Source organism: Coregonus clupeaformis, unplaced genomic scaffold, assembly GCF_020615455.1.
Source record: "Coregonus clupeaformis isolate EN_2021a unplaced genomic scaffold, ASM2061545v1 scaf0451, whole genome shotgun sequence".
Classification (NCBI taxonomy): Eukaryota; Metazoa; Chordata; class Actinopteri; order Salmoniformes; family Salmonidae; genus Coregonus; species Coregonus clupeaformis.
In genome coordinates this window covers 181,071-194,930 of record NW_025533906.1, presented here as the reverse complement: position 1 = coordinate 194,930, position 13,860 = coordinate 181,071, and the positions used below count along the sequence as shown (strand labels likewise).

At 44.2% G+C, this 13,860-nt stretch overlaps 1 long non-coding RNA gene across 4 annotated transcripts in view; it reads left to right on the top strand.

Annotated features, from left to right (window-relative positions):
* The window catches only part of LOC121561217, a 314,427-nt gene that overhangs the window by 145,185 nt on the left and 155,382 nt on the right, over nt 1–13,860 (top strand). For all 4 annotated transcript variants that reach the window (XR_006658685.1, XR_006658684.1, XR_006658683.1 and 1 more), the window contains one exon: nt 560–649. This is a non-coding gene — a long non-coding RNA (uncharacterized LOC121561217). The remainder of the gene's footprint in view (nt 1–559; nt 650–13,860) is intronic.

The window sequence follows — 13,860 nt, the reverse complement described above, 5'->3', positions numbered from 1 at the left end:
AATCATGTTGAGAGGAATCACACAGCCAGATGTCGAGGACTCATTTTACAGCGTTTATGCTTTCCTCCAAGTTTATGTAAAATTCATCCATTCCCTGTTTTATTTATCCCCATTTGTACAGTCTCAACAATTAGTCAAATCCCAATCAACAAGAGAGAAGAAATTGCTTTTAATTACTTTTGATAAATGACAAATTGTGTTGGCATGGCTCCCTGCAAATGCTTAATTGGGAGGGGGGCGGGGTGAGAAGGCGGGCTTAGCGAGATGGGATATCTGGGGGGATGAAATCAATGCAGCTTTCTTGGTGGTTCACCGGCTGGGCTGCTGGGCCCCAGCCAACCTGAGGACTGCTCATATACACAGCTCAGCAGAAACATTCACAGTAGGAGAGTACTTAAACACTGAAACAACACACACATGCACGCAACCAGGCAGGCAGGGACATGCGCAAACAAATAAACATTTGACTCATTGAAAATGTCTGAGAAATGTAAATGTATGCAACTGTCTGCCTTGGTCCTCCTGTCTAAACTGAGGATGTGTTGCCTTGTATCTACAGGGTTCGTTAGTACCTGTGTCAGCAGTGAGTGAATCACCCTGCTTTGGCCCGTCCGGCGTTACCTGTACATGGAGACCCCCAGCTGGGCAGGTACGTCCCTCTACCTCTCTCTCTCTAACACACACACACACTTGCTCTGTCTCTCTATTACACACACACACACACACACACACACACACACACACAAACACATACACACACACACTCTTATACTCTCTCTATTACACAAACGCAAACAAACACCCACACTCGTTCTCTCTGTACCTGTTTCTCAGCATGTGTGTATCCTCTGTCATTAAAACACCAACTTCAAGACAGTCAATCAACCTGATGTGGTCAGATAGCGGAAGACTAGCTCGGCTCCTCCACAAGGCTTTCATCCATATGGCCGTGGCCCAGGCAGGTACCCATGTGTGTGTTCCCTGCTCCCCTGGCTGGCCTCGCAGGAGCCATACAGCAGGTGGCATTGAGGATCAATGGGCCTCCTCTCTCCTCCCCTCCCCTGTCTCTCTCTCTCTCTGCCATTACATTCTCTCTCCTCCCCTCCCCTGTCTCTCTCTCTCTCTGCCATTACATTCTCTCTCCTCCCCTCCCCTGTCTCTCTCTCTCTCTGCCATTACATTCTCTCTCCTCCCCTCCCCTGTCTCTCTCTCTCTGCCATAACCTCCTCTCCTCCCCTCCCCTACCTCTCTCTCTCTCTGCCATAACCTCCTCTCCTCCCCTCCCCTGCATCTCTCTCTCTCTCTGCCATAACCTCCTCTCCTCCCCTCCCCTGTCTCTCTCATCTCTCTGCCATTACATTCTCTCTCCTCCCCTCCCCTGTCTCTCTCTCTCTCTGCCATTACATTATCTCTCCTCCCCTCCCCTGTCTCTCTCTCTCTCTGCCATTACATTCTCTCTCCTCCCCTCCCCTGTCTCTCTCTCTCTCTCTGCCATTACATTCTCTCTCCTCCCCTCCCCTGTCTCTCTCTCTGCCATTACATTCTCTCTCCTCCCCTCCCCTGCCTCTCTCTCTCTCTGCCATAACCTCCTCTCCTCACCTCCCCTGCCTATCTCTCTCTCTCTCTCTCTCTCTCTCTCTCTCTCTCTCTCTCTCTCTCTCTCTCTGCCATTACCTCCTCTCCTCACCCCCCGCCTCTCTCTCTCTCTTCTCTCTCTGCCATTACCTCCTTTCCACTCCACAACCTCCAGCCTCTAGCCTCCACTGGCGAGGCCCAAGAGGTGTGCCCATCGCACCTCACCACATCACACTGGGATAAAGAGTGTTTTTTTCCATTAGTCTAATTGCTTGGTTATAGTTCTATATTATTGCGGTGATCAGCGGTGTGGTGTGGTAATGATGGACCTCCCGTGCCCCTGTGCTAGCTGGTGGGTGTTGTGTTGTTCCCCCCAGACTGCCCTCACACAGTGCTGCTAACTCTGCTCACACACGAAACAGGAGCCAAAATGAAGCTTTACGCTGATAAAAAAACAAAACAAGTATAAACAAAAAGGCTCCCCAAATGTTTTGCTATAAGATTTTAAACAAATAGCCTAATCTATTTTCATTCTCAACAGGTGCAACATTCTAATGATTTATGAAATAAACACTGGAGTTCTAGTGCCTGTTCATTTGCCTCTGCTTAAAACAGCCAATATGGTGCTAATTTGCTCTAATTTACCTCTAGTTAGACTTTCTTATATAATCTCAAGTCTCGCCCCCTGTCGAACAGAGGTCATTGAATATAATATTAGATTTTTTCCCTCCTGCACACTTTGTTCTTCTCTGTGTGTCTGCAGACCTCTGAAGAGCTTTTTTTCACTCATTTCTAGAAAATATGACTCAATATTACTCCTGGATGTGAAGTCCCAGTGTGCTATGTTGGTACAATGGAAGGCTTCTCCAATCAGCCATCACACTAGAAGCTTTCAATCAGCAGGCAGAGGAGATGGAGATAACAATGAGTTCATTTAGCCACAAAGACTTTCTCCTTGTATTTCTAATATTCCTTCAAGAGATAATATAGTAGGCCTCCCATAGTAACTCATTCAACGTTAGCTAGGCTTGGTGTGAGGTATTTAGCCCGTGGTGGTCTAACCGTTCCTCAACATCTCACTCTGCGTGGTTGACCTGTGTGATTCATTCACAAATAGGCCAGTTCCCCTCTGTCTGTTTTCGCAGCTATGATTGTTACAGCCACAGTGATTATCTTCCTGCTCTTATTTCACTGTATAAAAGGAGCCTGGATAGAAAATCCTTGGCCGTGATTTTTTCCCAGGTGTGGGTATTGATCTTTGCCTTTGCTGCAGGGGAGTCTGTTCACTTAAAAGGTCCACTGATGTAGCAGGGCTTATTAAACAAATAGCCACAGAACAAGGCCACAATCGCTTTGAATCATGGACGAGGTTGGCTGTCTCAAAGCTCCACTGTATCAAATATGAAACGCTCCGCTAACAAGGTGTGTAATCTATTTTAATCACATCATATTTTATGAAACAAGGAAAAGGTTGAACATAACTAAGGGAGAAACGGTGGGGATTTGGGGGGTGAATTGTATTTTCAAATTGAATGTGACGGCTAGAGACTGAGCTGGCTTCTCCATGCATGGCTTCATAATGAAGCCGGCCAAATGGTCAGTTATGGCTAACTGTAGCGTTAGCTGGGGAATAGGAGTAACATGAGGGGTAACTCAGTGCCAATAATACATTCACCTCATAGGAAAGTTAGCTAGTGGTAGATGTGGATCAGGAGCTGTGGGGCTGCTGTGAAGGTTGTTATTTCTCTCGCTGGTATCACTGTACTGGCAGATGAACATTGAAAACATTGAGAACTTGTAGGTTATACAGGGACTCTCTCCTCCTCAGGCCCCACGGCAGAACACCATCTATTCTTCTCTGATACCACCACTGTACATCAACACATTTACTCACATCTCATATTATTTCTACCTCTCTCTTCCTTTTCTCTATTGGGTTCTGATTCTCCATCTCTTTCTATTTTATATACAGTGCTTCTCTCTATCAGAGACACACATACACGGATGGACACACACACGCCTGGATGTAACACTGTGTTGATTGATGATGGACAGAGTTGAGGGAATGACTTGTGCTAGTCATCACAATTCAGGCAATGATCTGTTTTATACATCTCCCACTGGCTGGGCTCATGGGCTAGTGTTTGCATCCTCATTTTCCTTCAGTCATAAATTGTTTCTGACACTCTGACACTATACTAGGTTATGAATATATGAATATATACCGACCACATACACCCCACAAGTCAGACAAGTTAATGGATAAAGAACCAAATTATAGACCACTCCATAAGAAATACCACTTGTGGAATTGGTAGATAGACAGCACCGAGGGCTTCTTATTGACATTAGAGCCTGGCGGACAAGGTTTTACATTTGAAATTATTTTCAACTCTAAATATACCTTATAAATATATATACCAATAACAATGCATCAATTTTCATCAGAAAATGCCATTCAAACTGTGTAAAATGATGGTCCTTTCAAAGCAAACACCCAATACATTTCTAAATTCAAAATGTAATTGTACGGTATTCTATGTATCTCTTCCTCTGTTCTATTCTCTCTCTTTCTTTCTCTCCATCGTCCTCATGGTCTCTCACTCACATGTAATTAGCTTACTTTGTGATTAATACTTTAGATTTCACAGATTTTCAAAATTCCTCCTGTGTTACCGCTGGCAGTGTTTTCCTCAGCCCCCTAGCATGGCTGTAAGAGCTCCTCCACAGTGGAGGGGATGGGGGGAGAGGAGGAGGGGGGTGCCTGCGTCTTTAAAAGTGAGGAGCGAGGGAGCAGGCGGCGGGCGGGCGGCTAGCTGGATTGTGCTGACGACAGGGCTTTGGTTCAGAGCATGCCCATTAGAGGGAGCCATAAATCCTAGGCTCTCTGGGCCTGGCTGTGTCAGCAGTCCACTGAATGAATTGATTTTAAACGCCACCGAAAAAAGAGAGGGAGAGAGAGCCTCTTTAATTCAACCTACACCAGAAACCTATTTTCTCTCCCTCTGCTTCTCAATTCAGAAGTGTCATTGAAAAGGATTGAAGTCCTGAAACACTGAACCTGTCACCAGCAACAAGCCCTGGGATACAGCCTCAGTCCCTCCACACATGTGTGATTTACAGGAGAGGGGAAAAACAACAACAACACGCCACAAACCAAATACATCATCTTAAATTCCAAACATAATTTGTTCTTTCCTCGCAGTCCTCCTTTTAGATTATGGCGAGAGAAATGAGACTCGGGCATTTGAATTTCAAATGCGTTAGATTTGGAAATTGATGTATGTGTTTGTCTATTTACGAGCAGCATCCATGTGTGCATGCATTTATGTATTATCGGCATCAATGAAAAGCTGTGTGTCGTAGACCTCCCCTCTACTCTCCGTACCCCCATCTGGGTGCCTGCCTGTGTGATGCTGTGAGGGGCCTTAGTATGCTGAACATCACATAAAACACAGCACACAGGTACTCAAACACACACGCTTATACTTTCATGCACACCTACACTAATTATGTGCTCACACACTTACATTATGCTTAAAAACACACACAGTGTGCCTGCCGGAGGGGGTCCTCCTCTGCCATGCTGCCTTTGTGTCCTGCTCTGTGGTAATGCTCGTTGGACCCTTTACCTCTGCCGTTGTGTGACAGCGTGGGTGCAGGCTCTGGGCTCGGCACCGCTCTGCTCTGCGTGGCACAGCGCTGTGTGGCGAGGTATTCCCCAGAGAGCCCAGCAGCAGAGGCAGCAGCAGGGACTTCCTGAGAGCAGCATGGCCAGGCAGGGTGAGGACTGACCCTCGTAAAAACCCCAGCCCCAGCCGACTGATGTGGAGCAGTGCGATGAGAGAGGGAGAGAGAGAGAGAGAGAGAGAGAGAGAAAGAGAGAGAGAGAGAGAGAGGAATGGAGGGAAGGAGAGAGAGGCAGCATCCTCTCTGGCTCATTACACTGTTTAAAGAGCCGGCGCCTCTGAATCACCTGCCCAGCTCCACGCCTCAAATAAGCCCAGCCACCAGGGATCATACATCAACTTCTCCATCAGTCCCCCGGCGCCGCTTTCTCACCATTCTCCTCCTCCCAATCCAACCAGCCGCATATCACATTCACATGTATGGAATTCAGCTGAACAGATAATGCAGAGAATCAAACAGAATACATTGCTTGAGCGCCAAATGATGGAATAATGCAGAGTGAATATAGGAGTGTGACAATTTAATGTGCCTCATCATGTAAACCTGTTCATTGAATGTTTTGCATATACGCCAGGCAACATCCATGGCCCAGTTGTGTTACAAGAACAGCCTTAATGCTCGGTTCTTCCTCATCTCAAAAGCACACTTTCTCATGCCTAATTACCCCTAGGCTCTGGGCTGGATGAAGGAGCGACTGGCGACGTATTACGATACAGATTGCGAGTATATTTCACTTTGAAAAATGGGCAAAGCACACAGGAGTAAGGGCTTGATTACAAGGAGCGGGGCATAGAGGCTCTACATCTTCCTCCTTCCTCCCCTCGTTTCAATTATGTCTGACTGGAGGCCTGCTGCTGCCACCGTCCTCGAATAAAACTAAAATATGATAAAGCTGGAATATCAGGCCCGCCACTGATTGAACCCCCGAGCCATGTAAGGGCTGTGAGATACTCCACACGTAATTACAACGTTGGCCAATATTTTTTGACGGGGGGTTCAACATGGATATGAGCGAGGGAGGTGGAAGTAGGGGGGTGGGTTGGGGGGGGCGCATGAGCAGTGCTTATGACACATGATAAAAGCACATTTCATTCTGACTTCCCTGAGGATAAGAAGAAACTTGCCTGTGTATATCCGCTCCACTGTCTTCTTCCTCTGCGTAAGTGTACTGGTGTTATTTTTAAGTTGTAGGATCATTACTCATGTGTAAGATGCATGAGCTCAGAAGAACTGCTGTCATAACACTGCAGACAGTGGTGCCGTGAATGCAAAAGAGGTGCAACTTCCTCTGGATATAGAAAATTGAATATTAAGCTATATCATTTTAAGCACACAATAAAAACATGTAATTTCACCCAAACTAGCGTTCCTCATCATAACAGATGGAACTGAGAATGTAGGGTAGAGATCTGTGCTCTCTCTCTTTCTGACATGTTCTCTGAACAGTTGGCCTTTACGCCCCCTGACCCCCCACAGATGTAGGTGGTGTGTGATGTGGCTCCTCTCTCTGCGGGACTCCCCTGACCAGGTGGATCTCCTATGGTGCCCGTGTGATGCCCGTGCCCCGGGCCACCACCTCCCTGTCTCCCTGATGTCAGTGTTAATCACAGTCCAGCGCTCTGACCTGCCTGGTTCCCCCTGCCCCCTATCCAGCGCCCCCCACCCATGTTAGAGTCAGGCTCTACCACACACAGCTTTACCAGGGGAAGCCGCTGCCAACATGGAAAGCTTCCTGTTTACATTGTGAGCTTGATATTGAAAGTGAACTGATAGAGAATAGCCTCTGAATAGGCTATTGTTTGTTTTGGCTGGTGTATTGAATGACAACAACTGGCATGGTCTGAAATGTGTAAATGTATTTTCTCTCTGGTTCATGGCCTATATGGAGAGGTATCGGAGGACTCTTGTTGTTTTGAGTGTTGGATCGTGTCATAATACAGCTAGCTGCCTTTGAAAGTGAATGAGGAGATAGATCTCTTCGCTGAGGGAGGAGCGTGCCGCCACAGCAGATTCACAGCGAAAATAAATCCAACCCCCTCATTTGTCCCGCTATGAAGGATTCAATCACACATCTGGCCCTCTGACCCATATCCTCACACACTAGGCTGGTCTCCAAAGACCAAAGTCAGATCACAAATCAAATCAAATGTTATTTGTCACATACATGTGTTTAGCAGATGTTATTGCGGGTGTAGCGAAATGCTTGTGGAAGGTGGGCTCAGTGGAAGCTAAAGCATGCTACCACTCAGGACTTCTATCATAGGAGAAATTGAGAGTTGTCGCAGTGGAGAGTGACTAGCATGGCGGTGCATTGATACATTGACGCAGTGAATGTCTTGGACACTGCAGTAAAAGTGCTGAGGTTGAAATGAAGCTGTTATCTCTGGCATGTATCACTAGGGAGGCAAGAAGCACTGGTGCAAAGGCCTGTTTGCTTTATTGTTATTGTCTCTGCATGTTGGTCCTCTTCAAACAACCCTCGGGTTCTATCATCACAACACACATTTCTCTATATATTTTTACCCAACTTTAGAGAAGTAGAAAAAACATCATCTTACCAAGAAAGTTACCTAGAAATGTGAAAATAATCTTCTGATTCCTTTACACATTTCAAAACTGTTATATGGTCACATTAAGTAGTGAATGTTGATGAACTTTGTTGATGTCAGGCTAAACATTAAAATTATCTTTGTAAATTCTCCATATGCTGCTCCCTTGAAACATGAAGGGCATTATCTTCGGCCAATCCGGTGATAAGTTTGCTCATTAGAAGTTGGGAGGCTCATAATGTTCTATTTATCTTCTTCTTCCTGAGACGACAGTGAGCAGTGAGCGAGAGGAGCCTAGTAAGGTGGAGATGCTAGCTCTGTCACTGGAAGTATGTTGACACGCCATGAGTAATCTGGTGCATGCTAAACAGAGGGTTGAGGTGTCACTGGAACACCTCAGCAACTGGCACAGGGGTAATTACTCTTCGAGCGTGGGCGCGACAAATTTTTTTTGAACCTTTTCTTTCTCCAATCATAGTTGATGGATTGAGTGGAAGAGGGCGATCATCTGGTTCTTAGCAGGCTCACTGAGCGTGGTAGGCCTCTGTTGATTAATGATATCTGCCGCAAGTCACCAAAAGTGGAAATTAAGTATTTCTGTTTAAATGTAACATTTGTCTCCTTTGCTCGTGTTGAGAAAGGCATTTGTCAAAATCCCCAGCTTTGGCGAAAGGTGGATTTCCTCTGGGAGCATGCTGAGAATTACTCCCTACTTTCACATTAATGCCATTCAGTGTTCCCTGTTTTATTTCTTGAATCTACTTTCACCCATTGGCCTTTGCCGGGTATTTTGAATATTGAACCGTTATTTAACACACAGTTCAGGTTTATAGCCACTGCTACCACTGCTGTCTGTGACAGTTGAACATGAGATATGTTTAAAAAACGCACAGAAAAGTAGGGAATGACCTTGAATGTCTGAATGGAAGTGGTTCAAGATGGAATCTCCCTGTGTTGGGCACAGGGGGAGTGATCTGGTGGCAACCCTGGTTGAGTTGGGTTACCGTTATGGTGATAGTGAGCCTGTCATGCCGGAACAGAACCAAGCCTCTGGGTAGACTAATGGTTCTAGGGTCTGGCCAGGGTCCAGTTCTGCCCCATGCAGCCACTGCTTCTCCCTTCCGTGGCTGGGATATCATTACCTCCAATGTGTTACATCAGACTCGCTTGGTCAGGCTCTGAAACAGTCAATACTCCACAATTTAGAAAATCAGCCAAGTTTGCAGAAACAAAGAGGCAATATCGGAAATAAAGACGGATATATAATCTGACGCCAGGCGTTTTTTCGTGGTGGGTGAATTATTTGTTGTCAGGAAGGAGGGGACGTACGCGTGGGGCGGGGCGGAGGGCAGGGAGCCAGCCAGCCATTTGTCAGGGGTTAGAGGAGGTGGTCAAATGGCTTGAATAAATGTTCAAATCACAGCGGCCAACTACTGACCCTCCGCGTTTCATACAAGCACCCTTTACTTTTCCCATCAATGGAAATCTAATTGCTTGAAAAGCGATCAATGGAAACTAAATTGGTTTTGTGTGGAAGCGAGCATGCAATAAGCTCTGAGCTGTTTTAATGTGTGTTGGTTTTGCATCTTAAATCATGGTAATTTTTGGAGTGGGGCCCCCGTTCCGTTCTCCTGAGAGGGGCTCAACCTAGGTAGCACCCAGAGACTGGGGTGGGAGCACTCAATCAAGCCTCTAATAAAAATCACAAGCTTAATTGCTTTTCCAAACTCATAAATCCTGCGACTGTATGTGTTAATCTTTTGCATTTCTCTGTAGTGTGCAGTAGGCTTGGTAGGAAAGGCATCAGAGGCTCATTTTGGAGTGGCTGGGAGGTAACAGGGAACTCCTCCCTGCAGGAGCTGCTGTGACCGCTGATAACCCTCCAGTGATCTGATATGACTAATCCCCTATAATCCCTAATACACTCCTTAACATGCTCCTAACTGACAGCAGTCGATATGGGTGCACTTCTCTGTCTTATCGCTGATCTCTTTGTCTTTGTACGCCGCTTCTCTCTCTCTGCAGTCAGAACCCGCCACGCTGCTCCCCTCTCTCCCCCTGACCAAGGAACAGTCGCACATCTACATTGATGTCACACATTTAAGTTCCTCTACTCAGTGACTCTTGATAAGCTTAGACTAGATCAGAGTCTCGAAATTGAACTGACTAATTGGTTAGCACAGGTCTGGAGGCAGCCAGAATGCCAACTACTCAGGCACAACGGGGGAGCTCAGAATGAGGAATGAATTTTTGTGGTAGCACAGCAAAACAACTACTTGACACTGTTTTCTCTTCTTCCACGGCCAGCTGGATGTCAGAGAGGCTTGGATAAGCGTGTTACCCCTCTGACCTGTAGTGTTAGAAGGAAGGTACATAGCGTTAGAAGGAAGGTACATAGCGTTAGAAGGAAGGTACATAGCATTAGAAGGAAGGTACATAGCGTTAGAAGACACTTGAAGGAATGGTCTCCACAGTGTAATTTATGGATGTCTCTGAGATGTATTCCAGCCCAGGTCTCCTCTTCTCCATCCCTCAGGTGCTTATCTATCACTTATCAGGAAAGACAGAGCATCAGCCCAGGTTGTATTTCTGTCTGCTAGTGTAATTACATTGTAATTGATCTAAGGACATGGACAGTGCATGTGCAGTAACTTCTCATGGTCTAGTCTCCCTGTGTTATCGGTGATACTGTTACTCTAAATAAACAGTTTGTATGTGTGTGTTTTCTTCCAATTTTCCAGAAATGTAGTGAAGAAATATTGAAGTGGAGAATGAATGAACTCCTGTCTGTTTGATTGAGTCCTTTTTTAGAAGGTCATACCAAGTGGTATAGTAAAAAAGTGAATATGAAAAATGAATATGTTTACTAACCCACAGTCATTTGAAATCATAATGTACAAAAACAACACTGACAGCGATGCATACATGTCAATAGCTGTTTTATTGGAATTCATGTTTTTTATTTTCTACCGAGACCTGCTGTTGCAGTATAAGCCCAAACCCCCTCACAACAAACAACCAGGCATGGTATCATTCCAATCACGCATATTAACCAGCTATCGCCACCCATCAATCTTCCCTCAGCCATTTTAGAAGTGATGCTGAAATGATGTTATAAATTATGGTTAAAAAAATCCCCCACATTTTTTGTTGTTGACAGTCTAACGGCTTCTCTGATGCTATCTATATACATCTCTCTGTGTGTGTGTGTGTGTGTGTGTGTGTGTGTGTGTGTGTGTGTGTGTGTGTGTGTGTGTGTGTGTGTGTGTGTGTGTGTGTGTGTTTGTGCGTACGTGCATAGGTGAGTTTGTGTGTGTGTGCATGTGTATGTGCTGCAGTCACCTTAGGGAAATAACTAATCAACCTTTCACCAGCAAACACCTGTACCAGAAACACAGCATTTCCCTCATCAGGTTATGTCTGTATCTTAGCTTCAATACCCCCGGGTTGCAGATTCTACTAATTTAATTATACACATTTAATTTTATTAATCTCTATCATTCATTGTTATGTGTAAAATCCTCATATTGTGCAGAAGGCTTTTCCGTGTACTGAAGAGGTATAGCTGTGAAACTATTGCATGGTTTGTCCATAGTGTTGGAGCTCCTGAAGCTCTTGTGCAGTCTAATGTAAGTATGCAGCTCTCCCTCATGATCCCTCATTTATCATTTTGACACCGGCTACTTTTTTGAAGTGGAGTAAAATGTTGCAGTCAGCTCTTCCTTTGGTCTCGGAAAATGTGTGTGAGAATGAGTGCGTGTGTGTGTGTGTGTGTGTGTGTGTGTGTGTGTGTGTGTGTGTGTGTGTGTGCATGCAACAGTATGATTAAGTGGCTAGGTAGACATACAACTGTTTTTTACAGTACATGTACACCATACCAGGGTTGTACATGTCATATATGCTAGTGAGTAGGCTACCGTTATTTAATTCCATGTTTGTCTTCATAATGTTTTGCACGGAATCCTTGAAGGATAATTGAGAATGAGATATATCTTTGGCTCTAAATGCCACTGTAAATTAGGAAATTATTTCTCACAGTAAGTATTTGACACTCAAAGGAGAAAAAAGGTTTAAAAGTATTTGTTTACAATTTCTCTCTCTGTTATAATTGTCTAGGTATCGGAATCAAAACATTCTCTAGCTTTTACATTTGACATTTCAGTTCAATGCCACTCAGTCAAACAGTAACATAAGTCTATAGCAGTGGTGTAAAAATACTTTTAAGTAGTACTTAAGTAGTTTTTTTGGGTATAATAATAATAATAATAATAATAATCTGTACTTTACTTTAATATTCATATTTTTTACAACTTTTACTTGTACATTCCTAAAGAAAATAATGTACATTTACTCCATACATTTTCCCTGACACCCAAAAGTACTTGTTATATTTCAAATGCTTAGCAGGACAGGAACATTGTCCAATTCACGCACTTATCAAGAGAACATCCCTGGTCATCCCTAGTGCCTCTGATCTGGTGGACTCACTAAACACAAATGCTTTGTTTTTAAATTATGTCTGAGTGTTGGAGTGTGCCCCTTGCTATCCGTAAACAATTAATACAATTAAATATGTTGTCTGGTTTGCTTAACAACATTTCTACTGCAGTGGGCTAAATCAGGGTCACAAATTGACTTTGAAACAAAAGTATATACCTCACACACATGGTTATGGGCTTAAAAAAGAAGACCCTGTACCATGTCAGATATAGAGTTGAAATGTATTCCATTTTGAGTTTGAATCCCAATATTACACTTTCTATACATCACAGAAGACTGAAATATAGCAAATCCGTTTGACATAGAAACACTGGATTTTCGGAGGGTTTGAAATAATGTTGATTAATTATGAAATTATGACAAATACTAATAACATTCCACTCATGAGGCCACTAGAGGGCGATTTGGTCATTTGACTGCAGGAAACTACTATAAGGAATTTCAAATGATTTATAATTGTACTTTTACTTTTGATACTAAAGTATATTTGAGCAATTTCATTTACTTTTGATACTTAAGTATACTTAAAATCAAATACTTTTAGACTTTTACTCAAGTAGTATTTTACTGGGTGACTTTCACATTTACTTGAGTCATTTTCTATTAAGGTATCTTTACTTTTACTCAATTACTTTTTCCACAACTGGTCTATAGCACCAATGTTGACAATGATTAAGCCTGAACTAATGTCCCTGTTGAAATGTATCAACAGATATTAAAATAAATGTAATTGTTATTTCAATGTAGATGTGTTTCATCTGTAGAGGATCTGATAACCAGTCTGATCCATTGTTGCTCACAGGGCAAAATTTGCTTGACTTAGCATTTGTGTGTGTGTGTGTGTGTGTGTGTGTGTGTGTGTGTGCGTGCCTGCGTACATGTGTTTGTCCGTGTGTGCGTGTTAGTTGGAAGGTGCCGTGTGGCAGGTAACAAATGAGTTTGTTTGTGCTCCGACCGCAGAAAACTTTTGTGCCCTGGGCTTTGTGTGATGTGTGGGTGGGTCTCAGTGAATGTGAGCGAGAGTAAAGAGCATTGTGTGTGAATTGGTGTGTGTGTGTGTGTGTGTGTGTGTGTGTGTGTTAGTCTTCATATATCCATAGTATAGGTGTGTGGGAGGGATAGGAGTTTGACCACCCTTTTAGCATTTGCCTGCTGTTACCACCCTGAGCCATATAGTTTCCTGTCCACTTGGTTTCGATCCTCACGCTTGCGCCGAGGTCAAGCAGGTGACCTATTGGTAAAAGTGCCTTGGCGAGCCAATAAATGCCTAGCTGTATTAATCACATAGGAGCCCTTACTCCCTGAAGAGGTCAACGCTTTAAAGGGCATCCAGAGTGCTGCCCGCCTTACACTGAAATACAGCCAGAGCATATTTCCGGTTGAATGTGCAAGAAGTTGTATTAGTTCCCCCCAATGAGGTCAGTCTACCCTGCTCAAATGAGATCTGTCAATATTCCGTTATAGGCTTGTGAAACTTGATTGTGGGGCATCTGTCAGATGCATATTTCATGCTAAATTTAGTTAGCTGTAAGTACTGCATACATTA